Source organism: Carettochelys insculpta, chromosome 3 (genome assembly GCF_033958435.1).
Source record: "Carettochelys insculpta isolate YL-2023 chromosome 3, ASM3395843v1, whole genome shotgun sequence".
NCBI classification, from domain to species: domain Eukaryota; kingdom Metazoa; phylum Chordata; order Testudines; family Carettochelyidae; genus Carettochelys; species Carettochelys insculpta.
This window is the reverse complement of record NC_134139.1, coordinates 37,805,865-37,830,604: the sequence shown is the minus strand read 5'-3', so window position 1 is coordinate 37,830,604 and position 24,740 is coordinate 37,805,865. Positions and strand designations below refer to the sequence as shown.

At 42.6% G+C, this 24,740-nt stretch overlaps 1 long non-coding RNA gene across 1 annotated transcript; it reads right to left on the bottom strand.

The window, feature by feature from the left end:
• LOC142010953 (uncharacterized) lies at positions 1-24,707 on the bottom strand. The gene is made up of 4 exons (XR_012644923.1): positions 24,370-24,707; positions 6,467-6,706; positions 2,821-3,011; positions 1-2,256 (listed from the first exon to the last, which is right to left on the bottom strand). It is a non-coding gene; the product is annotated as an uncharacterized LOC142010953 (long non-coding RNA).
• Positions 24,708-24,740: the final 33 nt, after the last annotated feature.

The window sequence follows — 24,740 nt, the reverse complement described above, 5'->3', positions numbered from 1 at the left end:
TTATTTTAACCTTCTTAGTCACTGCAACCATAATAAAAATCAGGATGCAGGGTTTGGGTTTGTTCTGGTGCATAATTGGAGATTTCAGAGCTCATTAAAGGTGCTAGGCTGACAGCTTTGTAACCTCAAGGCCTCTCTGTATACATAGACAGGTACATCGTCTGAGCCTGGACAGTGCAACCTTGCTTGCACACTTCAACTTGTGTGCCTCAGCCCTAAACTACAGGCAATACTTCTAATGGTGAGAAGATTACCTTTTTTCTATGCCCGTTTAGTGCCTGATTGTCTACCACTGAAGCCAATTGAAAATTGGGCATTTACTTCACAGGATCCAGTTCTTAGTCCTTGGCCTCCCTAGTGAGACTACCTTCAAAAACCAAAAGGTTTTTCCATGAGTTGTCTGAGGCCTCTTTTCCTATGGGTGAAATTCACTCTCTGCAGAGGTCCTGCATAAGAGCTATGCACCACTTAAATCCCACTTAAGCCCTCAAAATACATATGCCTAAACATTCTCTTTCAGGGTGACTTTTTATCCTAAAAACTGAAGCAATGCATGTAGGCTACTTCCCAGCCACCAATTATTAATAATTTCTGATCATTGTTAACGTCGTTTAATTCAAACCAGTAAGCTGATGTGAAAACTCCTGTTATCATTTGTTGTTCTTAGCGGGTATAACTACACGGCAAAGTTATTTCGAAATAACAGACGCTATTTCAAAATAACTTTGCGAGCATCTACACAATGCAACCTCTAGTTTGAAATAATTTCAAAATAGCAGGCACCTTATTTTGAATTTGGTAAACCTAATTGTACAAGGAATAGCATGTATTTCACAATCGGTATTTCGGAATAGGAACTGGATAGGGAACAGGAGCTATTTCAAAATAAGCTATCATGTATCCAAGGACTTTATTTCAAAATAGGCTTTATTGTGTTTGGACGCTCCATTCGAAATAGTTGAGCACTATTTCAAATGCATTGTGTGTGTAGATAAGCTATTTTGGAATAAGCTATTCCAGAATGCTGCTTCTGAAAGAGCTTATTCAGAAATAACGCTGCTGTGTAGATCTAGCCAGGGAGAGAGAACCCTTCCAGCAAAAGAAACCTTGTCACTCTTGAGGTTTTTTTTTGTGCAGGCAGTATACTTAACATAGTTTCTACTGCAATCCACAAGCCTTGTTAGTACTTAGAAACATTATTTGTATTATGAGCAATGCCAGACCTAGCAATGTGGTGATATAAAATACCAATAAAGCAGATTTTCTGAAATGTTCAATAGGAAAGAATTTTTATTTAATGTATTTTTCTTAAAGGCAAAGACACTGTATCACCCATAATAAATCATTCTTGACATTCATTAATGACTCTGTTATCCATTTCCACCATCTCTGTTTCTAAACTATGGAAACAAGCTTTGCAGATTAGTTTTAGGCAGCTGAACACTGCAGTTTTCAACCTGTGAGTCCAAAGGATTTTGTCCCATTTCCAAAATACTAAAAATTGTTTTCTAGCAACAAAATATGAGTCTGGATTTTTATAAGAAACATTAAACATACACACACACTTTCTTTCCTGGTTTTCTATGTGTGTCTCAAAGTTAATCATCAGTTTTGTAGCACTTAGTACTTTTTTGCTACAGAAATGACTGCCAAATGAATGGTTTATACTGGAATAGCTCGTTATTTATACAAGAATGCTACAATATGAACATTTAATTTAGTCCTCATTCCAAACTCATGACAAGTCATTTTGACACCTTTAAGAAATGTTTCTCATATGGTAAGATGCAGCATTTCTAAACTGTAAAAGAAAAATATGCAAGACAAATTAAAACAGATTTTAATTACTCGGAGAAAAGTTGAGTGTGTGATAAGTCATTAATGTGACCAGTTTCTTAAAAAGTGCAACAATTTAAATAATGGTTAACTGTTTTGGGAGAATAAGTGGTACAGAAGTTTTAGGTTTGGCTCTTTTTGGCTTTGGAAACCTGGGCTAAAATTTTGCATGCATTAGTAAAAATTACATTTTGAATCTACTAAGAGGAAGCTTTCATCCCAGCCCATAAGAGAGGTTAAAGTATGTCCCAAAGCTGTGGCAGAACTGGTCATGACTGAGTCCATGTGGAGAAGGGCTTTTGAACAGCAGCAGATGTTATATGGCAGGTGCCTGGGCACACCTGCTCTCCCTAAGCTCGGCTGTTGTTGTTTATAGCTTGCCATTTCATTAAGACAAACCTTTCCTTTTCTTCCAACATCCTGCAAAAAATTGAAGGTTTGGTTAATGTATATCAGTGTCAGAAGACATTTGATTTAAATGCTACTAGTTTTGAAACAGCTGCATGGTATGTAATGCCGCAGAGCTGATTTCGTAACTCCGCTAGGCATGTTTTAAGTATTTGGTTTTGAAGTAAACCAGATACTTTGAGCATTTTTATACTAAAGGCAGGTCTAAGCCATAAAGGGTGGACCTGGAAGAGTATCTGCACTTCCTGAAGTATTACATGGAGCTTGATTCTGCAGATCTTTATGCTGTGCACAGCAAGGAGTGTGAAGTAATGCTGATGGGCACAAAGAAGGTTAAGGTGAGGTGTGCCTAAGTCTAAAAACTTTTGCTTACCAACTTCTGTAATGCAAGAAGATGTGGAGTGTCAGTGAAGAACCAATGGGCTGAGAAATCCTCACCATGCAAAGGAAGCACTCAGTTACATGATCCTGTCTTTGGGCATATCTCTGCAACTAGCCCATCAATCATACAACGTAACTCTCATCAGTGCAGGATGGTGGTCCCCTGCACACCATATCCAGTGCATCACTTTTTACCTTTTGATTATGTAATGTGTGCAGCACTCTCCACTTGGACTGGGCAGGACTGGCCTACAGAGTGAGAGCTAAACCATGAAGTTTACATCCAAAGTTGGAGAGGTATTTCTCGAAAGGTGAGTATGGCAGCTGGAGTCCTGCTTCACATTCTTTTTTTCTATATGCAGGAAGGGGATTTAACTTACAAAGAACTGTATAGAAAAAGTACAGAGAAGAAAAATTGCAAACAAAATATGGATTTAAAAGCACCACTTTCATTCTATTATTAAAAATGTCTATTATTTTAATTATAAACAACCCTGGAAAATTTACTTGAAGACCATAGATCTAATTCAGTCAATGCATTAATATTATAAATTACAAGTTTAATTCATTTTTCATATGTGTGTTAAATATTGCTTCAATCTTAGAGCAACCATGAGGGCTTTATTGCACTAGATACTGTACATCTATCCAAAAGAGCTTGCAGTCCAAGTAAGTGGTGGCATAATCAGGTGCAACTCCACTAAGGTCAAGAGAGTTGCTTATACAAAGTCTGGTATTGTACGAACAGAAGAACGACCATAGTGGATCAGACCAATTGTCCATCTAACCCAGAATCTGGTCTTCCAACACTTGCCAATACCAGCTACCTCAAAGGAATGAGCAAACCAGTGCAATCGTTCAGTGAGCTCTATCATTCATTCCCAGCATGAGGAAGTCAGACAGTGGGGTTGCATTCCTGACCATTGATTAATAGCCATTGATGGACTTATCTTCCATTAATGTATCTAATTCTTTTTTTTTAAATCCTGTTATACTTTTTGCCTTCACAAAATCCTCTAGCAGTGAGTTCCACAGGTTGACTATATATTGTATAAAGAAATACTTCCTTTTGTTTGTTTTAAATCTTCTGCTTATTAATTTTATTAGGGCTACATCTACACTTAGTAAAAACTTCGAAATGACCATGCTAATGGCCAGATCAAAGAATACTAATGAGGCACTGAAATGCATATTCAAGGACTCATTAGCATGCCAGCGGACGCAGCACTTTGAAAGTGATGTGGTTCACTCCTGCATGGATCGTCTACATGGGGGTCATTTTGAAAGGACCTCACCAGCAACGAAATCCCTTTATTCCTATGAGCTCTTAAGTCCTATAAGCTCACAAATCCCCTTATTCCTATGAGCTCATAGGAATAAGGATATTTTGATGTTGGTGGGGTCCTTTCGAAAAGGACCCCTGTGTAGACGAGCCACGCGGGAGCGAACCATGGCACTTTTGAAGTGCTGCAGCCTCTGGCATGCTAATGAAGTGCTGAATATGCATTTCAGCACCTCATTAATATTCTTCGATTTGGCCATTAGCATGGCCATTGTGAAGTTTTTACTAAGTGCAGATACGGCCTAGGTGACCCTTAGTTCTTGTGTTATGTGAAGTAGTAAATAACACTTCCCTATTCGCTTTCTCCACACTATCCATGATTTTATAGATCTCTATCATCTCCCTACTTTGTGCCAATTTTTCCAAGCTGAATATTCCCAGTCTTTTTTCTGTCTCTTTATATGGAATCTGCTCCAAACCCTTAATCATTTTTGTTTCACTTCTTGGTATCTTTTCCATTTCTAATATGTCTCTTTTGAGATGGTGCAACCAAAACTGCATGGAGTATTGAAGGTGTGGGCATACCATGGATTCATACGTAGGCATTGTGATATTTATCTGTTTTATTATCTAGCCCTTTCCTAATGATTAACTTTTTGACTGTTGCTGTGCATTAAGGGGATATTTTCAGAGAATTATCCATAGGTGCACCAAGATCTCTTTCTTCAGTGATAGCAATTAACTAAAACCTTATTGTTTCATATCTATAGTTAGGATTTTATTTTCCAACAGGAATTACATTGCATGTGTCACATTGAATTTAATCTGCATTATGTTGCTCAGACATCTAATTCTGTGAGATAGCACTGTAACTCTTTGTGGTCTGCTTTGGATTTAACTATCTTGAGGAATTTTGTATCATCTGCAGACTTTGCCACTTCAGTCTTTACCTCTTTTTCAAGACCATTTATGAATATGTTGAAGAATACAGGTCCCAGTACAGAGCTCTGAAATCAGTGGCAAAACTCCCCATTGATTCCTAGCCTTTTTTCCTACCTTATAACTAATTATCGACCCATGTGAGAACCTGCTCTCCTATTCCATGGCAGCTTGCTTTGCTTTAGAACCTTTGGTGGAAGAGCTTGTCAAAGACTTTCTGAAAGTCTAACTACATGAACACTTTTGAAAGACACAAAAAACACTGTTCCTCCTGAGCCTCAAGAAAGAGATCCATGTATTGATTCACTAATGCCATTTCCACAGCATCTTGGTATTCTTTGGAGGTCATCCTGATATTGACCAAGCCTGATCTTGCTTAGCTCAAATACATGATGAAAACAATGTTTCCTGACTGTAACTGATTAACTGAAACTACTTAGATAACCATTAAATAATTGCTAGGAATGGCAAAGGAGCATAGTAAATTATACAAGAAATCACATTATGGCAAATTTATAAATACTAGGGATAATCTAAATATATTTTCCAAATAAACTTCTGTTTAAATATACCAATCATCTGATTTTATACTTTTATATGAATCACTGTAAATTTCACAGATTCTTTTCTGAGCATAACTTCAACAATTTTACAGATGAGAACAGGTGAAATGGAAGGCCATGCTGATTAAAAAGATAAAGTTTGGTAAGTGCTTTCAGGAATTCCACAAGAAAATTTCCACATGAAAATACTGTTGTGTGAAAAGTCAGTAAAACCTAACAAATAGTGTAGTTGTTATCTAAAAATACAGACTTTAGAAATGGATGGTGAAATATAGAAGCTTAACGTGGACCACAATTTTTCAATCTTTCAACAACAAAATACAGAAGAGATTTAGTATATTTTCATTTCAGAGTACTTTGTGTGCAAGCTTAAGATAAATGAAGCACTCTGATTGTGTTTGTACTTGTGCCAAATGTCATTCTTAGATATTACTGTCTTGTTTCATCAGCTAGATGAATTTACGCAGAGATATTAATCAGATACCTACATTTGAAAATAACATGTTGTCAGATTACTAGATAGAGAATTTTATGGAAGATAAATTATATGATGAAAGATTTAGATTGCCTTTTGTGTCACTGAATGTTGGATAGGGTCTTTTCATTTTCTATTTAAAATGAACAGTCACTGATTCCGAGACTATGGTAGCCTTATAATAAACTAGCTGGCTGTGGATATTAATAAGTTTTCTTGGAAAAACTCAAAAGAAGCAATTTTCATTTTTAACCTCTATTCCTTTCATCATGTAGCACTTTGCATCAACCTCCTACTTCACCTTCTATTCCCCACTCCCTACTACTGGGCTGGGAAAAAGAACTGCAGGTGACATTAATATTTGCTGGTCTTCCCTACAATAATTCAGGGAAGAAAAGAGTAAACTTGTGCTTGTGTTTGTTTTTACATTGACTTCAAGGGAACTCTATCCATTTAAGCAAGGTGAGGCTATGGCTCTGTGTGTCAAATATTGCTAAGTAATGTTTATCTCATTATAAAGAGCATTTTTCAAAAAAATTGAGGGAAACAATGTCCTACTACTTCATAAATATGTTAGCTTACCATGCAAATTAAAAGGGCTGAGCACTTTCTCAAGTAGCCACATGGCCTAGTCTTCACATGCTCAATCAGCCTTTCCAGGAACTTCTTTAGAGAACTGATATGGCAGTCCATAACTCGAGGAAAGTAACACATGGAGTACAAAAAGCTGTTGCTGGAATTCATCAAAAGCAGCTTCCATAATCTGTTTCATTGTACAAATGTTCATGTTTTAATATGCCAAGTGAGTTTTAGAATTGATACCTGCAACAAATGCAAAGCACATGGAGTATTAAATTTGTTTCCTCTAACATCCGTAATTTAGCTTTGGAGAATACATATAAATAGAAAATCCAGGCATCAGCTGCCCAGGTTAAAGAGGCAGGGCCTTTTCCTGCATGGCTGAAGGGAAAAATCATATAAAACAAATGGGCTTGGCAGCTTTCCCTGGCTCTTTTTGTTTGTAATGTTGGCCAGCAGTCAGAAAAGACCAGAAAATAACTTACTCAGTCAATGGTCATCTGTCCATGAAAAAATAAATTTCATCTGAATGAAATGAGTAGGAGGGTATTTAAGGTAGTTATATGACTGCGAGAGGTTCTACGGCTTGCATAATGCAGGTCAGACTAGATGGTCATAATGGTCCCACCTGGCTTTAAAAATCTCTGAGTATAGGAAAGTCAGGGAGAAGTACCAGCAGCCTACTGAAAATCCATTGTGTAAGAATTTGAAAGCTAAGTTTAGGTCTGAATTTGAATTTCTGGTCAGGCTCAGTTACAGGACTTAGATCCAAGTTTCAAAGTTCTAGCCCTCAGTGTCAATGTAAGCTTCACAAAAGTTCCAAGGAGTTTGAACCGGTGCCTCAGTTCAGACTGGTTTTTGGTACGATTGACTGGATGAGACTGAATCTTTTTCTGAAAAGTTATAACCGAAATTTTGATCTCCCATGAAGAAAGAAAAGTAATAGTGATATACATTCCTATACATAGTTCACATGCAGATTTTGTCTTGTTCCCACTGGCAGTTCACCTCACTGGGGCAGGGATACAGAGGAAGATGATATCCTTCAAACTGGGCCTGATGCTGTAGGGCCCTCTGTGTTCAAATTTCCTATTGAAATAACTCAACCTTTCGTGGTCAGAAGGCTGCCAGAGTCAGGTTCCTTTCAGAGGAGGTTTGAGACTAGAAAGAGGAGAAAGGCAACAGGCTCTTATTCCCTGGCAGAGAGCTTTTTGTCAGTGAATGTGGGCATAGTGTTCACAATGATCATGTGGAATGGAATTCTCTGTCATGACCAATGTATTGTTCCTAGAGAGAATGGGCCTCACCTTTTTCACATTTGGAAGTCAGTATTTGGTATTCTATATTCCGGAAGTGAGAGCCATTTATTTCAGTGTGGGAAATCCACTCATAGTGAGTAACATTTTCCATGCCTTGATATACTTAAACTTTCTACTGGGTAAATAAAGCTGGTTTATCTGCCAATACCAGTGCGATGTCAAATTAAAGTAAACTGGATAAGTCTGAGCCATAGAAAAGGAATTAGGAAAGAATTACCTTTTTTTTGTCAGGAACTAAAACCTGTGAAGACTTATGATGCCCCATTTGAATCCTACTGAGGCTCTGTTTCATGGTAGCTAGGCCTTGTGCTGGCCCCCTACATAAGAACAAATTTTACACTGAATTTATAAAACAAGCTGCTTCTTTGATGAAAGTCTTTCAAAAAGTCTAACCATTGATCTGACAACCCCCCACCCCCGAGATACCAATTGTGGGGGTTCACCTGTGTAAGAAATTAGGGTATTTTATTGGGAAGCCTTCCCTAGTCTCTGTTCTTGGGCTGAAAATGTTATATAACTTCCCAGCCAGATAATGTATTTTTCTTCTCCTCCATACTCTGTTTAATCATTTGGTAAATATGGCTCCAATTCTTCACTCCAGAATGAGTCCTGCTTACTTTGTGCCCAATAGAGGTGCAGCACCCGGCCATACGGTTAGGCTTGGCAAAGGATAATGTAATCTAGAAAGAGAAGTCCCAATTAACTGTCTGAGACGTTGACTTCAGGGGAAGTTTTGCAAAGAGTGAAGGCTTGTGCCCTTGTTACTGTGTACCTTAGTCATCAGCTTCAAGTCTCTCTATGATTTTGACCTCCTTCTTCCCACTGTATTCTAAAACAACTTGCTCAAAAATCACACAGGATGAATTATCTTCAACACATTCTTTACATCTTAAGTGCTATCAGCTTGACTGTTAACAACAGTATTCTGTTGTTTTTCTTAGTTGACACATATACTAATGCCAATGAAAGGAAACACCCATTTTTTATTTTATATTTGAGCTCTGCCATGTCTTTGTTACAACACTGTGAAAACTAAATTATCAGACCCACTAATTTTAGACTTCTGGCATATCAACTAATTTTGAATAGTATTATGCATAAAGCTCAATCCTTCTTAAAGAAGAAACCCTGTTACTCATTGAGATGGCTAATTTTTATTATTTTATGGATTGTTTGTCACTAAATTAGCACCATAATTATGGCTGGTACACTGAAGACAAATGAAAGACATAGGATGAAATCCTAGCCCCACTGATGTCAGTAAAAGTTTTGCCACTTCCCTGTTCCTAAGAGTTTATGGCCCCAATCCTGCAGTGTGATCTATGTGGTTGGACTTTTACATCTGTGCATAGTTATCCAAGGGCTTCTACGGGGATCCACCCACATAGATTGGACTGCAAAATGGGGCCTAAAATTAGATGTGATGCAGCAAATGTTAACCTGATATGGGGGTTTGGAGGAAGGGAAGACCATGGAAATCTACAGTAAGGTCACACAGATCCTCTGATTTCTTATGCATGCAACCGCCTGGTCCTGCTGGTAGTTATAGAAATCTACTCTGTCTCCCCTTTGTACACAAATGTAAACTTTGTAGAAGAAAATATTGAGAGGCCTGTACTTAATGCAGATTTCATATAACTGTAAATTCTTGGCACATACTTTTATATGTGCATAATCTATATTTTACAAGATTTCTCTATTGGAGAATTGTGCTAGCAACAGATCATTTCACAGACAAAAATCATGCATCTGTGTGTTAGCCTCTGGGTAAGATCCTACTGATGCAATTTGGCATGAATTTCAGATGTGGGCAAAAAAAGATCCCATTTGTTGGGGCTGTACAAGGCAGTAGAAGTAGATGGCAGTTTGGGCAGCAATGATGGTTGAATTCAGAACCCTGACAAAAGAAAGGAAGGAGAGTAGCGGAATAAGGACCCTGAATTTCAGAAAAGCAGACTCTGACTCCCTCAGAGAACTGAGGGGAAGGATCCCCTAGAAGGCTAATATGAAGAGGGAAAAGAATCCAGGAGAGCTGGCTGTATTTTCAAGAAGACTTATTGAGGGTGCAGGAACAAACCATTCCAAAGTGCAAAAAGAACACAAGATATGGCAGGCAACCAGCTGGCTTAATAGAGAAATCTTTAATGAGATTAAACACAAAAATGAATCTTACAAGAAGTGGGAAACTGGACAGATGACTAAGCAGGGGTATATAAATATTCCTTGTGCATGCAAAGAATAATCAGGAAAGCCAAGGTACATGTGGAGTTGCAGCTAGCAAAGGAGGTGAAGGATAACAGGAAAGGTTTCTATAGGTATGTTAGTAATAAGAAGGTCAAGGAAGGCACAGGACCCTTACTGAATGAGGGAGGCAATCCAGTGACAGATGATGTGTGAAAAGATGAAGAACTCAATGTTTGGGGGTTTATGTTTGTTTGTTTTTGTTTTTGGTGGTGGTGGTTGGTTTTTTTGCCTTGATCTCCATGAACAAGGTTGACCTCCAGACAGCTGCATTGGACAGAACAATATGGGGGAAGGTGAGTAGTGAAAGAGCAAATTATGGACTATTTAGAAAAGCGGGACATGTATAAGTCCATGGGTCCAGATCTAATGCATCCAAGCATGCCGAGAGTTGGCTGCTGTGACTGCAGGCCACCATTAGCCTTTATCTTTGAAAACTTGGGGCGATCGGGGAGGTCCTGGATGATGGGAAAAAGGCAAATGTAGTGCCCATCTTTAAAAAATGGAAAAGGGAGACTCTAGGTAATTACAGACCAGTGAGCCTCAGCTTAGTCCCTGGAAAAATCATGGAGCAGATCCTCAAGAAATCCATTTTCAAACACTTGGAGGAGAGGAAGACAACCAGGAACTGCCAACCCAGATTCACCAAGGGCAAGTCATGACCTAACTGGCTTCCAAGATAACTGGCACTGTGGATATAGGGAAAGTGGTGGACATGATATATTTTGTACTTTAGCAAAGTTCTCACAGTATCGCCTTACTCACACAGTTAGCTGGGTTAGTCTGTACTCCAACAAAACAAAACAGCAGAGATGTAGCACATTAAAGACTAACAAAATGATTTATTCAGTGATGAGCTTTGGTGGGACAGACCCACTTCTTCACTTCAATATCATTTCCAATACAGACTGACATTTATAAGTACAGAGGTCCAAAAAAATGCAATAAAAACTGACAAAGAAAGTACATAGGACTGAAGGTGGGGGATGTTAACTGTCCTGCCTGAGATAACTATGAGCATCAAAGGAAGGGAAGCAGTCCTTATAATCCATGAGGTAATTGGTGTCTCTGTTCATACCAAGTATTAATGTGTGGAACTTGAATATAAATTCCAATTCAGAACTTTCTCTATGTAATCTGTTTTTAAAGTCTCTTTGTACTAAGACACAAATTCTCAGATCTTTAACAGAATGGGCCACCCTAACTCACAAATTAAAGAACTATGGTTTGGAAGAATGGACTTTAAGGGGGAGAGAAAGTTGGCTACATCATTGCACTCAATAGATAAGTGATCAACAGCTCAATATCTAATTGACAGCTGGTATCAAGAGGAATGCCCTAGGGGTCGGTCCTGGGGCCAGTTTTGTTAAATATCTTCATTAATTATATGGATGATGAGATGAATTGCACCCTCAGCAAACTTGCAGATGATGCTAAGCTGGGAAGAGAGGTAGATATATTAGAGGGTTGGGGTAGGATCCAGAGTGACATAGACAAATTGGAGAATTGGGCTAAAAGAAATCTGATAAGGTTCAACAAATAAGTGTAGTGACTTACACTTAGGACAGAAGAATCCCAAGTACTTCTATAGAAGGGGACTGAGTGGCTAAGCAGCAATTCTGCAGAAAAGGACCTGGGGATTACAGTAGACGAGAAGCTGGATCTGAGTCAACAATGTGCCTTTGGTGCCAAGAAAGCTAATGGCATACTGGGTTGTGTTAGAAGGAGCATTGCCAGCAGACCGAAGGAAGTGATTATTCTCCTCTATTCAGCACTGATGAGGCCACATCTAAAGTATTGTGCCCTGTTTTGGGACTCTCACCCCAGAAAGAATATGGAAAAAATGGAGAGAGTCCAGGGGAGGACCACAAAAATGATTAGGGGGCTGGGGCACATGACTTATGAGGAGGGGCTGAAGAATTTGGACTTTTTACTCTACAGAAGAGTGGGGAGGGGGTGTTCCAAAGTGGATGGAGCCAAGCTGTTTTCCATGATGATAGATAACAGAACATGGAGCAATGATCTCAAGTTGCAGTGTGGGAGGTCTAGGTTGGATATTAGGAAAAACTACTTCACTGAGAGCATGAAAGTACTGGTGAAGCATTGGAATGGATTGCCTGGAGAGGTGGTGGAATCTCCATCCTTAGAGGTTTATGAAGCCTGGGTTGGCAGAGCCCTGGCCAGGATGATTTAGTTGGGGTTGGTCCTGCTGTGAGCCAGGGGGTTGAACTAGATGACTTCCTAAGCCATCCAGGAAGGCCTCTTTCAACCCTAATCTTCTATGGTTCTATAACAGATGAAACTTTACATGACAACAGTGGCAAATGGGCCATCGTCATCACACAGTGCAAAAGAACTGGTTGGTTTTTTTTAGCATATGGAATTGAAAATGTGTGTGTGAGCAAACCCTCCATATACTGACTTTTCTAATATTGCTACTTCTGTAATGGCCAGAATACTGTTCTTTCATGGCCAAAGTCTCCGATCAAGGGACATATTCAAGATCTTCATTTATCAAAATTGGGAAATTAAAAATAAGATGACTGCCAGGATGGAAGATTGCTTGATTCTGTCACTCGCTCAACACCATTCGACTCTTGAGGAAGGGTCCTACAGAACAGATATAAACATGCAGCAAAGTTTTGCAGTGCTTCAGCACTCAGGATACTGTAAGAAAATGATCACATAAACTGAGAAGGATATTGTTCATTTTACTCTCCTCATAAAATTGATTTATTTAATAAAATTCATATAATTAATTAAGATGACTTACCTGCCTTAAATGTCTGCTTGGTATTGAAAGCAAAACTGTTTGTGCAACTGTTCAAGAACAGTTCATCCCTGTGAAAATATTACCCCTGTAAAGCTGCCAAGATCAGTGTCTGTGTAGCTTTCTGCCACAAAATGTGCCAGGTGCTTCATTTAAAGATGCCTGAGGGAAGTTTTGACTTGAGTACTGTCAGAAGAATTCTAAGTTTTACTTCTGTAAGTCCCCCCTGCTTGTTCCTTCATGCTAAATCCTCTGTTTTCCCCACCTCTCTCTTTCCAGCTATCATGGAACTTGTGTATCCTTCTCAAGCTCCAACTTGCCCAAGTCTTGATCGAAAGGTCTAGATCAATGGGATTGATCCCCAGGTCTCGATCAACGGGATTCTCTCCCTCAACTTCAGTGGGCTTTGGATCAGGCCCAGTTTCAGAGCTAGGATTTCTGGCAGATGAAAATAGTTTTTGGAATTCCACCTCATCCCGTTTTCATTCCTGCACAATCACGCTTTCAGGCATGTTTTCAGGTGAAGACGACAGAAGAAATTCCATCTTGGGCCTATGATTGATGACTAACCCAAAGGGGTAGCAAGGAAAACAAGAATAATGCACACTGCCTTTGTGTAAGAATGAGGCTTTGCTCAACTTTCTTCATAATGTATTTTGCAGGGATTTTAATTTGTCCCTAAGCAGAGCCCATAAGAAGGTTCTGTCTATTTCCATTTCTAAAGTGCTTCTGTGGACTTCATTGCTGTTATCTGAATGCCTCATAAACTTTATTTATTCTCATGAGGTCAGGCTAGAGAAATACTATAATTCCCAATTTGTGGACGGGGAACTGAGGCCTACACTGAGTGACTTGCCCAGGGTCACACAGGCATTTTGCTGTCAAGGGTGGATGTGAACCCAGTCTCCCAAATTCCATTCGCTACACCGTTTTCTCTCTCCTCTCTTCTCAGTCCCCTTGAGTCAAATGCCAGCCCAGTGGTTCTCAGCTTGGGGTACTCAAGCCTTCCAGAGGTACATCAACTGGCCTAGCTATTTGCCTACTTTTACAACAGGCTTACATAAAAAGCATTATAGAAGTCATTACAAACAAATTCCATGCACTGATTTATTTGTACAGCTCTATGTTTTACACATCCAGATTTAAATACAATGCTTATATTCTAATTCATTTATTTTATAATTGTGTGGTAAACATGAGAATATAAGCAATTTGTCAGCAATGGTGTGTTGCAACTTGTTCGTATTTTAAGATCCAATTTTGGAAGCAAGTAGTTTTTAAAAGTGAGGTGAAACTTTGGGCTTGCATTCTACCATCAGACTCCTGAAAAGGCTACACTTGCCTCTAAAGGTTGAGAACCACTGCTCTGTAATATTTGAGCAATTATTCCGAAAATGTTTTCTGAAATTCTAGGACAATGTTTCTCAACTGGTGGTATACCCTTAAGGGGTACAGTAGGTAAGTCTGGGGGTATATCAACACAACTGAAATTTGAAGAAAACAGAATTTTTGTTTTAAGTTTTATAGTACTTTATTATTTTTGTATTTTTACACCCCAAAATTTCATTCCCTGCCCAGTGATTTGTATAGTAGCAGCGAACTTAATTAATCTTCGGCATACCTCATTACACGGTAGCATCAGTAACTGCGAGCATTCAAAGCAGACTGACATAATCAGTCAAATGTTACACTTGTTGCTATCTGAAGAAAAGGATAAAATTGCCATTGGTACAATTTTAGTTTAGTTTTTTACAATTACAACTAAAAGGGTTTAAAAATGGCTTAATTTCTTGTGAAAACAAAGAATAAAACTGGAGATTTGGAAGAAGGTAGTACACAGGAAACCATGTCAGAAGCATTTGAGGTGGGAAAACATTTAATGAAAAAAATATGCACCAGTGGTTGAAGTGGAAATTCTTCTGAGAAAAAAAACCCCATGCAGTTATAATTCCGAATATCTTAAATTTGGGTTTACTACAATGGAAGTGTATCCCTTTTTCCACTTTGCGTGATTTGCTGTGAGACTTTATCTAACCATGGTATGAAACAGTCTCTGTTGAAACAACACCTTAATACAAAACTTCCTACATTACAAGATCAATTGACTATTTTACAAGAAAATATGAAGATATCAACATATCTAGTGCTTCTAAGAAAGTGTACACAAAAAACTGTCAACAAACTTTACAAGCTTCTTATGAAATCACACAAATGATAGTAAAAACAAAGGAACCACATACCGTTACTGAACACATTTTGAAACATGGATTATTGTGGGAGCAGTGTACGTCTCTCTGTACAGAAGGAGCAGCCATAATGGTAGGGCAATGAAATGGTCTTATTGCTCAATTAAAAGCTATAAACTCTTCAATAAAATGGATTCATTGTATCATTCACAGAAAAGCATAGGCTTTAAATCAGCTAAATGAAGATTTAAACTCTGTGCTAGAGATTGAAGTGAAGACATTTAACCTCATAAAGTCACAGGCTCTAAATTCACGTCTTATTTTCGATCACTATGCCATGATATGGGATCTGAACATACTACTGTATTACTTCATTCCAATATTCGATGGTTATCATGTGGAAGATTGTTCAGATATCTATTTGAGCTAAAGGCTAACGTAGTTTTTTTTCACAGAAATCAAATGTGAGTTAGTGCAATATTTTCAAGATGAATTAAGAATTTGCAGATTAGCCAATCTTTGTGACATATTTGATAAAATCAATAACTTGAATCTCCAGTTACAAAGTTTTAATACAAATATCTTAATCTTGAACAATAAAGTAAAAGCATTCAAGAAAAAATAGCATTCTGGAAAAATAATGCTTTAGCTGGACATTTTGTGTTATTTCAATATCTTTCGGAATTATGTGTGGAAAATGCAATTATTTTGGATGAACATGTCAAAACATCAATAAAGGAACATTCGACAAATTTGGAATTAAATTTTGAACAAGATTTTCTGAGCTTTGATAAAGCTGAAAACAGAACAAAGCATTGGATTTGAATCCGTTTGATGACAATGCTATTGAGCAAGCTGGGATTTTGGAAGAAATGAAAAAGCAACTTTTTAAGCTTTCAAGTGATCATGTACTGAAGATGCAAAGCATGGGACTTGGATGACATTTCCGTGTTCTGGCAGAAAACGAAAGGTGAATGTAAACAACTGAGTAACACAGCTCTCATGTAACAACTACTCCCATTCACATCGGCCTATTTATTTGAGGCAAGCTTTTGGCTATGGTTATGACTGAATTAAAAACTAAATTATAAAATCATTTGTCTCCAGAAAAATGTGGCCAGCAGTTTGAAACCTAGGTTTGGAAATTTGGTTTCATGCAAATGAGCTCAAATTTTACATTAAATTAATTATAGTTTTCTTGTAATTTTATTGATCACTGTTCATTGATGTTTGTATACAAATATAAAAATGTATATATATGTATACATAAAAAGGGACTTATTTTATGTTCATCTGATTTTTTTATTTATCCTTTTTGCACAATCATAAGTATGAAGCAAGTTGATTTGCTTTAGGCATTTTCTTTCAACCCACCAGATATAATTAAATTGTTTAAACAAATGCATTACAATGGTAGAAAAAAAAGTGTGTGTCTGAAAATTGTAGGTGCTTTAAAAAGGGACAATTATAAAAAAAAGGTTGTGAAACACTCTTCTAGCCCATGATTTGACCTCTTTCAAGCATCCTGGGGTCTCTGGTGCACAGAGGTGTTTTATGAAGTGAACTCACCCTCCTTCCAACCTTGAAAAACTTTGGCATAGCTGAGAATTTCACAGATTTTTAAGGCCAGGGGGACCATTGTGATCCTCTTGGGCTGACCTCCTGCGTAACACAGGATTGCTGTCTATTTTCAATCTTGGATGCTGCTGTTAATCTTTTCAACAGTTTTAAAGACTCCTTCCTGTCCACTCTGTCTGTCTGTCTTGGCCATGTAAATTCAAGGCTTCATCTCATCCTCTGTTAGTTAATGTTATCAAAGAAGCACTGCTCTTGGGCAGGAGAACCATCTCTTTGACTCAGACTCACAATTCACATCTTCAGTCTAGAACTTTGGCATCTTTTTTGAACCTGAACTTTCTTCTTCTCCTACCTATCCTGTGCATGTTAACCCACCCATAATACCACAGCATCCACCCAGGCCACTTGCTCTGCTCAGCCTTTGCCTTCGCTTCCTTTCATCTTGAATATGGCAACACAACTTCCCTGTGATCTCTAAGCCCTTATTGCCATTACCTTTCAACACACAGCAAATGCTGCTGCCCGTCTGCCTCCACCCACTTGGAAGACCCGGGCCTGTAAACTTGGTACTGTGTTAGTCCAATTACTGGCAGAGACCCTGATGCTAATTCCCAGCCATGTGTTCCTCCAACAAGAATGCAGCCCTCCCCCCCCACGCCCGCCTCGGACAGCTGTGACTGCCTTACAGTGGAGAACTTTGAACACGCCTTGTAAATAAACAAGATTACATCAAAGAAAACCCATCAATTTCTACCCCCAGCTGAAACATCCACAAGGCCCTGAACTTTGACTATCAAGTGTGGGTCAAAACGAGACAACAATATGTTCCTCTGCACTTCCTCTCCGTTTCTAGGAGGGACCAGAAGGGGAAGTTCTACAGACCAGGAAACTTAATGCTACTTCCTGCCTCTAGAGGGCCTTGCAGCCAAAGACCTTAAAACATTTGGCAAATAATGAATCTCACAAACCTCCTTTGAGGTCAGTAAGTATAATCTTTATTTTACAGGTGGGAAAAGTGAGGACATGGCCATATGACCAGATTATGTGCAGCAAGCTAGGGTGTGAATCTACAGTGAGCCATGCACGACCAGTCTATGCAGAACCTGCTGTTTTCCTGAACAGTCCCTAAAATGCTTTGTCAAACTGCCCACTGGGAAATTTCTAGCACACTACAGTAGGATCCACTCAGAAAGTTAGTGTACTGCCCACCCCAGTTTTCTGCTCACTATCTCAGCCTTCAGTGGGACAATAATGACTGACAATGTCAGTCAGCTGTTAGCTCTTAGGAAAGCATGGGAGAAAATTTGAGATTGTAGCATGAGCAGGTTAGCTGCATTTTCAGCAAAAATAACATGCACTGAAAGAATAACCAGTGTTCACGTTAATATTTATATTTAATCTTTGTTTGTGTTAAGAAGCCGCTGCCGGGAATGGAGCGCTTTGTTTTTCCTCAGAGCTATTGGTACAGGCTATTTTCAGTCTCAGGAGGACAACAGAGCATCTTAGGACCAGTTCCTTCAAGGGAAAACCTGAGTAACTAATTTCAACCTTTTTACCTCAGACCTGACAGGGTCTGCTGAGAACAGGGCTACAACTAAGGAAAAATGGTGAAATGTGAAAATAGCCTTATTCCAACATGGTCTGATTCCACTGGAGTTGCATTTTCTTACAGCCTGCTGGGGTAATGTCAGGGTTCCTTATCAACTTCATCTTTTCATGTCTGGCTCTTACTAATTTGGTTTTATGAAATGACTCATCTGAAGAGGGTTCATCCTCCCCTTGTCAATAAAATGTGTTGTAGTTCTAATTTGGTTTTCTAGGAAAATCTAAACAGAAAACTGTATCTCTATGAATAAATGTGGGTTATTTGTAAAATAAATTTAAAATAACTGTGGGCAGTGAGCAAGGCACACAGAATTGGCCTGTAGTGTTAGAGGGCTCTGTGAATAACATGGAGGGACCAGCCATTTTTATGCATCTGGACAATGACCTTTTTTGTCCAGGACAGAGAGAGATTGCAGGCAGCTAGGTGCATCTGTGTCCTTTACGCTCACAGTATCACTCAAAGCCACAGTTTAGCTATGCTGCTGTTGGGAGAGGGGGAACTGGCCTCTCTGGGAAAGTCCACTGTTGAAAAGGTGATTCAGCCAGGGTATGCCCATTCCCAGAGAGTGTGCTGATTTCTGCCCCCATGGGCCCAGCTCTCCAGGTGGTCAGGCACCATCTGCCTGTTGGGGAACCCATGGTGCTGGATTCCTTGCTTTCAGGGCTCAGGGCATGGGTCGTTTTCATCTAGGAAAGAGGAAAGAGTTGTCCCCTCCCAGTCAGGGCAGCAGCTGAGCTCAAGGTCCCCAGTTTCCACCCGGAACAGGGAGCCCTGAGCTTGCCTAGGAAGCTTAGTTGGACGCAGCTACCCAGATCACTTGCAGGGCCGTTATAATATGCTCCCTCCCGCCAGCAACGCAGGGAGGTTGAAATATAACCAGCAAGTCTTGAAACACTGTGAACTGCCCGCGGGGTTCTGCTCCTGCAGTTAAATCCCCAAACTGCAGGAGCCAAGCTGCGGAGGTTAAGGGAAAAAATGCCCTGAGCCGGTAAGCGCAGGCAACCATCCGCCTGCTTTCCGCCTCAGCTTGGAATAATCAGTGGAATTAACCGAGGTCGAGGGACCAGACTTCGGGGTTAGTTGTGGGAGGCTGTGAAAATAGGGGGCAGCCATTAGAAGAAACCTGATCGCTCTTCATCAACTTGGGGGGAAAAGCCAAGCGTCCCTGCTCGGGCTCGGGCCAGCTGGAGAGCACTGGAAACAAGCTTACCAAGCTCGCCCATGGAGCCTGGTGGCTGCTTCAGGGTGACAGGCCAGGAGACGCCCAGGGGCCCCGAGAGTCCAGGCGTGGCTTGGCTGGCCGGCTGCTGCAGCCCCACCCCCGGCAGGACGCGTGCTCCCCCCACTTCAACCAGCTGGGCGCCTGCGGGGGGGCTCTTGCCCGTAACCTGCCGCAGGGAGGGGGAGCGCGTCCCCCTCTGGAGCCCGGCGAGCTGGGTCCCGTCTGAGTGCAGCTCCTTTCCCGGAGCCGAGCCTCTGCCCGGCCGCGCGGCTACAGGCTGCTCAGACCCGGGGAGTAGTGAGTGGGCTGGATGGGGGGGGGGGTCGGGACTTCCAACCAGAGGGGCCGCAGCGGTGGCGGGGGCCGGGCCTGGCCCAGCTCGGTGTTGCTCTCAGCCGAGCGGAGGTAACTCGGTGGTTTCCCTTTCCCCGGGGGCTCGGGTAACACCCCGGGAACTGCGCGCGCCCCGCTGCCTCCGGAGATCGCAAAGTTGGGGGACACAAAGCTCACCAAGCGCCCAAGTTAAGCTGGGGGTCTCGGGTTACACGGGGCGCGGAGCACAGCGCCCGCTCGGCAGGGGTCCCCCTCTCGGGCGGCGCCTCGGGCCTCCCTCGCCGCTGGGCCATTGCTGGAGACACTGCAGCTCCGGCCGCGCCGCGAGGGCTCCGCGTGGCAGACAGGCTTTGCATTAGCCCTGGGGACGGCAGCGCGCGGGGGTCGGGTTTGCCTGGTTGCTGGCGCTGCTCCGCTGCCAGCCGTGCAGTTTGCAGAGGGGGCAAGTTGTGAGCTGGCCTCTACCTGCAGAGCTGGAGGTCCCCTACCCCCGCCCCCGGGGTCTGCAGGGCCAGAGAAGGGCCTGCAAGGCCGGGGCCTGCGAGTCTGAGACGTGGTTTCGGCACCGAGGCAGATCTATTGGCCTAGGTTTTGAAGGAGGACAACATAAACCCCAAATCCTGGCCAAGAAAGACGGGCAACAGCTTCTGACCCATTTGAAGCACCTCCTCACCCTTTGAATTCTTGGGGGAATTATCCCTAACAAATGCTGGTGCGAGGTGGCCCTGGAAATGTAATTGTATTACATTATTTGGAACCAGGGTTTTGTTCTTCCCTCCTTGTAATTTAAAATTCCAAGGTGTGCTGTGTCTTTTTGCCTAATCCTTCATCTAGTCAGAACAGTGTCACTTTAAAAAAGTCCCAAGAGAAGGTTTTTTTTTCTTTTTCTTTCTATCCCTCCCTACAAAAGGAATGGTTATTGGGAATGATAACTAATGGAATATATTATTTCAGAGGGGCAGCCTTGTTAGTCTGCAGCTTCACAAGAAAAGAAAAGAACAAAAAAAAAACCCAAGAAAAACAAACAAGCAGTCCTGTAGCACCTTAAGGACTGACAAATTTATTTATTAGGTAAGACCCACTTCTTACCCAGGAAAGCTCATTATCTAATCAATAAATATGTTAGTCTTTAAGGTGCTACAGGACTGCTTGGTATATTTTATTTTCCTCACCTCTTTCTAAAAGTGTGTTACCACTGAGGCAGAGAATTCTACAGCGCTATCTCTAACTATATAAGGGCATCTATTTATGCCTAATTTTATCTGTCTGTAGCCAACGGCAGCTGTGCTATATATAGTAATATGGTATTTGGCTATATATGATTATATATCGTAGTAATGTAGTTACTATGCAATGGATGCATTATATTAACTTAGAGAAATATATACAGTATGTACACTTGCAGACATATGTATTAGTGTTGGCTACAGGATGTAAAGTGGGTAAGTTAATTTCTACAGAGAAACCATCAGAGGCCTGCAACTTCACAGACTTCCTAGCTTCGAAAGTGAAGTGATGCAGGCATGACCCAGAAGAAAAGCTGCCTTAAATAGCTGCAGTATTTGTGTCTCATTTTACTTCATTGCAATCGTTTTAATTAGCCCGGTTCCAGTCGTAAATAAGTGTACTCCATCAAGTGACATAATCGCGTGCTTAAGGGCAAACTAGATCGGGGACTGATTATAAAGGCAGCATATTGCTACAACGGATCATTTTACTTCGCCCAGCACATCCGCATTTCACAGTGATCTGTTACACGCTGGTTTTCTAACAGAACATTTTGTGTTCAGCAAACCCGCTGCGCAATTTTTTAGCCTTTCCGAAAAGCCCTTGTGCTAATTACACGCTCAAATGTCCGGTTGGTAGGAAAATGTGAGGCTCTCTGCGTCCTGAGAGTCAGCGATTCAAGGCGAGGGACTTGAAATAGACTCGTTAAAGCCTAAGGTTTGGTACAAGCACAGAACTTTTAACGGCCGTGTAATGTTTTCCCACTCTCGGGGTAAAAAATAAGAGGTGGCTGCAAACGGGTCTTTAAAGTGCCTTTTAATGAAAGAGCTCATGTGAGGATACAAAGAGGGTTATTCTGCTCATTTGAGTCTGGCAGACGGGTGGGTTTGGTAGTCTCTTTCTGCTGATTTCTTTCAACATACAAGCAATGGCTGAAGCCCAACCATAGGCTCGCTTTAAATGCACGTCTTTAATTTGCAATCGCTTTGAAATGCAAGTTGATACGTACCCCTTAACAACAGAGTCGCGGTACCTTTCTACAGCTGTTGGGGAAGGAAAGAGCATTAGGCGCCAACAGGCTGAAGGTGAAGTGAAAGTGCTTATGGAGGGACCCGCCTGTAATCTCTGTACTCCCATTTGCGGGGGCTAAAGACGAGAATTTCTTAGATCTCGGTCCATACAACGTTTTGACATCTCCCTTCCGGCTAGGGCGAACAGCTGCTCTCTGATCCCCGTTCAAATTCAGCTGCTGGGGTTGTCAGGCTCAAGCAGAGGAAAGCAAAATCAGGTACAGCCTCATAAATTTGCGACAGAAATGGAGTGGAAAGAGCTTTCTCCTTCTTTTATCTTTTCCCACAGTTTAATTGAGAAGGGACTAAGTAATACCGTGTCCTTTCATTTAAAGTGGTCTCGCCCTCCTCTCTCTGTCTGTGTCTGTGTGTGTGAGTGAGAGAGAGAGAGAGAGAGAGAAAATAGTTCCTGTTCTGTTTTCAATCACATTTTGAAACGGATCCGACTATCTCGCCTTGACGGCGCAGCATACATTGCGAGTTACAGGGCTGTTTAGACTGGGCACAAACCTTAACCTCTGAATTCTTTTGTTTGCCAACAAACACAGCGTGAATCCTGCAGCGTTTGTCTTCGGATGACCTCTCAGGCTAGGGAGTGCTCAAACTTTTCAAAAAGGCGAAGGTCGCACACCGCTTCTGGGAAAGCCCTCTGTGAAAGTCTTCTTCCAAACCGCCGGGATCTCCTTCACCCACCAGGAGAGCCCTGGATGTTGCATTCACGTGCTGTGATTTAGCAAAACCGGAGCCGCTTGCTGCGGGTTCCCTATTTCTCACCACCCTCCTGAAAATACCGCGCAGGTCCAAGCCGAGAGAGTTTCCAGCGCCTGTTCAGGCGCATAGTAGAAAGAACAGAGCAGGGCGCGCGGAAGAAAGTGCAAAGAGCTGGGCAGGGAGGCGAGCTGCAGGTTCCCTTTCTGGCAAGGGGCTGATGCCCAAAGGCGCTCGAAGATCGCATTGTTCTTTCTACCGCACCTCTTCTTGCCGCGGACGCGCTGCAAAAGCAGGCGACTGTGGCGGGCACCCACCTGCGCTGATCCACTCCGGGAGCGGAGCAGCTAAGGGGGACCCCGGGTGCACTGCGCTGGGGGACTTTGCCCTCTCCCTGCGCGGCTCAAGGGCCGGTTCAGAACCAGCCTCTGCTGCCTCCCGCATAGCGTCAGTTTCACTGCAGTCGAATACGGCTGTCCCGGCTGCTGGCCTCCAACTGGTCTGGCTCCGGCTTTGCGGCCGCCGCCCCGGCTCCGGATCGCTGGCTCAGCCCAACCTGCTGGCCCCGCACAACGCCGCGGGCTGGGGGGTCCCCGCTTCTCTCCTCGCTTCTCACCGCACCCACCCCGGCGCTGGCTGGGGAGGGGTTAACATGCGTTACCAATGTAGCCTTGCGGGACACCTTGCCGGGCTCGGGCTGGAGTGCTTAAAGAGGCAAACGCATTCAGGGCCGGGAGGCGGGGGTGTAATACCACCCCGGGAGGCTGCTCCGGCCCCAGCTGGCTCGGGCAGAACAGGAAACTTATTGCACCTTAAAAAGTGGTTGGGTTGTCAAGCGCTAAAGGGCTGTCGAAATGCCAGCGGGGACCCTAAATCCACATCCGCCACATCTGCTCGTGTATCTGATCGAGTTATTCTGCGGCTTCCAGTTGGTACCCATCCGGCTGTCTTCCTATCGGAGCCCCCCAGCCAGGCAGGTAGCAGAGCGGGGGCCCAGTTAGTCTGTGTCTTCAAAAACAACGAGCAGCCCTGTGGCACCTGAGAGACGAACACATTTTGGAGCATAAGCTTCCGTGGGCAAAGACCCGCTTAGACAGATGTACCAGACGTGCCGGAGAAGCCCCCGCGGCAGGGAGCCTGGAAGTGAAGGCCGCCCAGGGAAAGGGAGACCTGCTTCCCAAAGCGTCTTCCCTCCCTAACTTTACCGTTTCTTGTGACTTCAAACCACCGCCCCCGCTCTCCACCCGTTGCCCTCTCTGAGCGTGGGCAAAGCCACCCCGAGCGAGGGTCCTGCTGCTGTGAAGTTGCAGGAAGGTGGAACGTGGCTTCGAGCGTTTTTGACGGCCGACTTTGAAACCTACAGTAGTTCAGAGTCAGAGCGAAGGATTTCCTCGCTCCCAGCCGCTCCGGGCAGGGCGTACTTAGCGTGTAAACGGGGTCGTGGGTCCAAAAGCCTGGCTCCCCACTGGGGGGCGGGACCTCTCGTCTTTACACAGCTACGCGCTTAAAAAACAACCACCCGTCTACCCCCGAAAGCAAAGCACATAACCCGGATCTCTCTGCTTAAGAAACTCCTCGCGGCTCTCGCACCCCGAGTTCTCTCCGGCCGCCCAGCCCTGGCTTGCTTAGTGCCTCCAGGCTTTTACCTAACGTCAGCGATCCGGGAGCGCCGTTCAAACTTTCGCAAAGGACGGAGGTGGCTGGGGAACTTTTTGGTGCTGCAGCGCCCCCGCCGTGAGAGCCTGCGAGCAGGCCGCTGGCCCCGGCCGGCCCTGCCTCCCTCTAGGGGTGCCTGAAGCGTCAGTCCCGGCGGAAACGTCTCTCCCCGGCTCGCCGGCTAATAGCTCAGTTCGCAGGGCAGCCTCCGAGTGGCTCGGAGCAATCTGTCAGCCCAGCCGGGGAGCCACCTCAAAACAGATCAGGTTACCCCTGATTGACAGCGTCGCCATGGCGAATAATTGGCCTAAAACGATTGTGTTCTCCTGGCAGTCCCCGGGTCAGATAACCCGACCAATCA